This window comes from Octopus sinensis, unplaced genomic scaffold (assembly GCF_006345805.1).
Source record: "Octopus sinensis unplaced genomic scaffold, ASM634580v1 Contig13239, whole genome shotgun sequence".
In the NCBI taxonomy this organism is placed as follows: domain Eukaryota; kingdom Metazoa; phylum Mollusca; class Cephalopoda; order Octopoda; family Octopodidae; genus Octopus; species Octopus sinensis.
This window is the reverse complement of record NW_021832861.1, coordinates 53,753-59,762: the sequence shown is the minus strand read 5'-3', so window position 1 is coordinate 59,762 and position 6,010 is coordinate 53,753.

The window sequence follows — 6,010 nt, the reverse complement described above, 5'->3', positions numbered from 1 at the left end:
TAACACATCTAGCAGTGGGTCCGTTGCAATGTTAAAGAGGATCGGCGGCGAGAGCGCGTCCCCCTGTCTAACACCTTGACGAATCTCAATAGGTTCGCTTAACTGCCCATCGACTGAGAATCTGGTAGTACTAACTTCGTAAATCCCCTCCACGAGCACTAAAACGTGTTCGTGGAATCCAAGCCTCCGCAGTCCCGCATACACAAGAGAGTGCGAGACACTGTCGAAAGCCTTGGAGAGATCTAAGAAGGCAACCTCCAGCCGCGGTATTCTCAGTCGTGCTGGTCTCCCCATCGCGCGAGTGACGAGTTGTCGTAGGAGAAAAGAGTTCACACTACATCCGTCCGCGCAAATAAAGCCACGTTGACTTTGATTTAGGGGAGTTACCTGAAGCATGCGTTTGGCGACCATCTTTGAAAATAAACGATATACCGCAGAACATATCGTGATTGGCCGACAATTAGCAAGATCGTATGGGTCGTCTGATTTCTTCGGTCTCAAAATCGACTTCCTCGCTTCAGGATCTCGGGCACTTTACCCGCCAGCAACATGCAGTTGCATATATTGGTTAAAACAGCTGGGTCCATTGCTTTGATTTCACCTATTGTGATACCATCTGGACCCGCCACTGAGGAGATCTTCATTTGTCTTCCTACTTACCTTAATCTCCTCCACGGAGAATGGACTCAAGATAGTCGTTCTCAACCTGGGAGGAGGAAGGGTAGTTCTTCAGATCTACCTCAGGTCCTGGAGCGGAAAGCCTGCCCTTGTAAAATTCCTCTATAGCATAGATTGGAATAGGGTATTCCCGCTCCCTGTTTTCACCTAACACAACTGCAAGGAGCTTCTTCCTATTTTTCCTAAATAAATCCTGATGTCGGGCATAAGCTTGACGCTTATCCCGACGCCTAGGCCTAAAGTTACTCGTGTTTGGTATATTTCTATCTCTAGCTAAATTTCTCCTGTTGTTGGTAACTTCCCTACGCGATTTATAGTGCTCCACCCAGTCCTCTATAGCATTCTCAAATGAGCCCAAGCAATCGCTGTCCCGTCTTCCACGAGTTCCAACAGGGCCTCGGAGAAGACTGCAGACCAGCGGGTGTGCCCGGGGCGGGCATGCAGAACGGGGAAGAGATCCCTCCAGTCAGAACTAGACTGGGGTTCTCCCCCGATTTGTGATTGGGAATTGGTAGTGGTAGTGGACTGTTCTGACCCTTGATGACTCTTGTGAGCCCTTTTGGCCAGAACCGCCCTTTTCGACCCCACCTGTTTAGCTGTTTTACCAGGTAGGAATCGTGCAATGCCTGCATTGATCTGCTTTACCCCTGTCATCTTCAGCTCAGACTCCTTTTCAACGAGGACCGCTACTTCTTCGTCGGACCAACAGCCCCTGCGTCTTTGGCCAATTGCCTCAGCAGCGGCTGCCCGATCTGCACGTTTCTTTGCTATTTCTTCAAGGCGAGCAGCAATCCTGCGGGCATTCGCCACAACAGGATGCTTATGCCGAACGTGCTGTGATCGACCTATAGCCGTCAAAAAAGAACGGCTACAGTGGTCACAATCAAAGGAGGCTAGAGCCGGACTGGGGGCAGGTGCTCTAAATGCACTGCCATCGCATTTACTTGCGTGACACCTCATGGAATGGAGGTGACCGCTTTCCCTATCACACTTAATGCATCTGTAGACAGGCCTAATACCATGTCCACAGATAACATGTTCTCCCCAATCCTGGGGGGAGGAGAAGCGCAGAGGACATAGCGGGCAGGCTATGGAGCAAGACGCGCAGGGAATTCTCTACCACTAGGAGTGGGGTTTGATACCCCCACTTCCTCCTCTCGATCCATTTCTAAATAAAGAGAATGGTTGAGGAGGTCCCTACCATCGCCCTCTCTGTCCGTCTCTAATGAAAACCGGACTTCATCGATGGGGTCATGTGCCAGGTCCTGAGGGAGTTGGTCTCCTCTCACTATCAGGGAATGATCACTATATTTTAAACTAAATATACCTTTCCTATTTCTATAGTACTTCAGTGTCGGACGCAAAAAAGAGCGCCCGACACTGGTCATGTTGAAGCCTAATGAGCCACTTGTACTTACTCGCACCGGAGATGACTCGTTGTCCCGTGCAAGGGAGGGTAGTCTTTCGGCCAACCGCATTTGGTTTGTGCGGTCGGCCTGACGTGTGGGCCCCATCCCGGACTCACAGGCCACCAGTTTGGCGGCGCCTGGCTGCCGTGTGTTTCTAAAATTATTGTTAGACATCACTATTCTTGGCGGCATTTTACTAGGGAACCTAGCCGAAACGATAAAGTTGAACTTAAAGGAAGTGCAACGCCAACCCCACCAAGATCGGCAAGCTACGCCACTAACCTAACCAAAGAATCCTAACGGCCGCCCAACCGAATCAAGAGACAGAAAGCAAGTAGCCACCCCTCCGAGAACTAATTCCCCCAGAAGATATCCGGGGGACCAGTCTAGGCTAGACGGGACCCGTGAGTGTATCTACCCCAGACCTAAAGCGGTGAACAAGAAAGAGCCACCTTATGATAAGTCCTACGATATATCCAATTACGGAAACCTCAACCGGCGAATGAGGCGATAAAACACGCTCTAGGCTAATATAGAAGATACGGCTATATCCCACCCGTCACAACAACCGGCTAGAACATTAACACCAATAAGGCGCCCATCTCTATGGCATTCACCCCCATAATGGAAGCAAACGAGAGGGCCTTCACTCTACACTGCTACGAGGCTACAGCCCGACTATACGAGCCGGACAGTCCCCCATCTACAGCCCGTGAAGGGCTCTATTCCCTAACACCGCAACTGGGTACCTAACTCACAGGCCCCTCGACACCGGCACGGGAAAAACTGGCGATCCATATAACTGAACCAACCAAAACCCCCGGCCCCTATCTGCACCAGACAACTATTAATTGGCTCCATAGAGCCATGACCTTCATCCCTTTGAGAGGAGAACCGCCCACCAACTGATCAAAAATAACAGCAAGCTAACCGGGTCATTAAAGACCAAATAGGGAAACTAAGGCACGGCCAGCGGTGTCAAGCTTCTCTAATATCCCCCTTGACGGCAAAGACTGCACCAGACTGTAAAAAAGTCTAGGCAGGTAATAACTTTGAAGCAAGAGGAATTTTTGTCGGGGTTTCAGCGGAGCCCTGCACATTTTATCAATGTCCAGTGACACCTGCTCCACTGAATTTAAGTCAAACTCCCGACTAGAGATTGAAGTCCACGTAGGGATGCTAACACCAAGATATGATACCTTATCTCCCGGCTCTACCTTTTTGATAGCGATCCCATTAATCATCGGCGGGGTGCCATCATTGACGAGGTAGGACTTGCCCCAGCCGCGAATGGAGAACCACGCACACTTACCGACATTAAGCCCCATTCCAACAGCACAATAGAACTCCTGGCATCTATCCATAAGAGCCTGGAGCACCTCGCGCGATTTCGCAACTAGGGCCATGTCGTCCGCGTACGCGATTCCATCCATCCGGATCCCCTCAACAAGCAAGTCCTCACGGCAGGATAACACATCTAGCAGTGGGTCCGTTGCAATGTTAAAGAGGATCGGCGAGAGCGCGTCCCCCTGTCTAACACCTTGACGAATCTCAATAGGTTCGCTTAACTGCCCATCGACTGAGAATCTGGTAGTACTAACTTCGTAAATCCCCTCCACGAGCACTAAAACGTGTTCGTGGAATCCAAGCCTCCGCAGTCCCGCATACACAAGAGAGTGCGAGACACTGTCGAAAGCCTTGGAGAGATCTAAGAAGGCAACCTCCAGCCGCGGTATTCTCAGTCGTGCTGGTCTCCCCATCGCGCGAGTGACGAGTTGTCGTAGGAGAAAAGAGTTCACACTACATCCGTCCGCGCAAATAAAGCCACGTTGACTTTGATTTAGGGGAGTTACCTGAAGCATGCGTTTGGCGACCATCTTTGAAAATAAACGATATACCGCAGAACATATCGTGATTGGCCGACAATTAGCAAGATCGTATGGGTCGTCTGATTTCTTCGGTCTCAAAATCGACTTCCCTCGCTTCAGGATCTCGGGCACTTTACCCGCCAGCAACATGCAGTTGCATATATTGGTTAAAACAGCTGGGTCCATTGCTTTGATTTCACCTATTGTGATACCATCTGGACCTGCCACTGAGGAGATCTTCATTTGTCTTCCTACTTACCTTAATCTCCTCCACGGAGAATGGACTCAAGATAGTCGTTCTCAACCTGGGAGGAGGAAGGGTAGTTCTTCAGATCTACCTCAGGTCCTGGAGCGGAAAGCCTGCCCTTGTAAAATTCCTCTATAGCATAGATTGGAATAGGGTATTCCCGCTCCCTGTTTTCACCTAACACAACTGCAAGGAGCTTCTTCCTATTTTCCTAAATAAATCCTGATGTCGGGCATAAGCTTGACGCTTATCCCGACGCCTAGGCCTAAAGTTACTCGTGTTTGGTATATTTCTATCTCTAGCTAAATTTCTCCTGTTGTTGGTAACTTCCCTACGCGATTTATAGTGCTCCACCCAGTCCTCTATAGCATTCTCAAATGAGCCCAAGCAATCGCTGTCCCGTCTTCCACGAGTTCCAACAGGGCCTCGGAGAAGACTGCAGACCAGCGGGTGTGCCCGGGGCATGCAGAACCGGGGAAGAGATCCCTCCAGTCAGAACTAGACTGGGGTTCTCCCCCGATTTGTGATTGGGAATTGGTAGTGGTAGTGGACTGTTCTGACCCTTGATGACTCTTGTGAGCCCTTTTGGCCAGAACCGCCCTTTTCGACCCCACCTGTTTAGCTGTTTTACCAGGTAGGAATCGTGCAATGGCTGCATTGATTTGCTTAACCCCTGTCTTCATCAGTTCAAACTCCTTTTCGACGAGGACCGCTACTTCTTCGTCGGACCAACAGCCCCTGCGTCTTTGGCCTATTGCCTCAGCAGCGGCTGCCCGATCGGCACGTTTCTTTGCTATTTCTTCAAGGCGAGCAGCAATCCTGCGGGCATTCGCCACAACAGGATGCTTATGCCGAACGTGCTGTGATCGACCTATAGCCGTCAAAAAAGAACGGCTACAGTGGTCACAATCAAAGGAGGCTAGAGCCGGACTGGGGGCAGGTGCTCTAAATGCACTGCCATCGCATTTACTTGCGTGACACCTCATGGAATGGAGGTGACCGCTTTCCCTATCACACTTAATGCATCTGTAGACAGGCCTAATACCATGTCTACAAATAACATGCTCCCCCCATTCATGGTGGGAGGAGAAGCGAAGAGGACATAGCGGACAGGCTATGGAGCAAGACGCGCAGGGAATTCTCTACCACCTGGAGTGGGGCTTGATACCCCCACTTCCTCCTCTCGATCCATTTCTAAATAAAGAGAATGGTTGGGGAGGTCCCTAGCATCGCCCTCTCTGTCCGTCTCTAACGAAAACCGGACTTCATCGATGGGGTCATGTGCTAGGTCCAGTGGGAGTTGTTCTCCTCTTACTATCAGGGAATGTTCTCTATATTTTAAACTAAATATGTCTTTCCTATTTCTATAGTACTTCAGTGTCGGACGCAAAAAAGAGCGCCCGACACTGGTCATGTTGAAGCCTAATGAGCCACTTGTACTTACTCGCACCGGAGATGACTCGTTGTCCCGTGCAAGGGAGGGTAGTCTTTCGGCCAACCGCATTTGGTTTGTGCGGTCGGCCTGACGTGGGGCCCCATCCCGGACTCACAGGCCACCAGTTTGGCGGCGCCTGGCTGCCGTGTGTTTCTAAAATTATTGTTAGACATCACTATTCTTGGCGGCATTTTACTAGGGAACCTAGCCGCGAAACGATAAAGTTGAACTTAAAGGAAGTGCAACGCCAACCCCACCAAGATCGGCAAGCTACGCCACTAACCTAACCAAAGAATCCTAACGGCCGCCCAACCGAATCAAGAGACAGAAAGCAAGTAGCCACCCCTCCGAGAACTAATTCCCCCAGAAGATA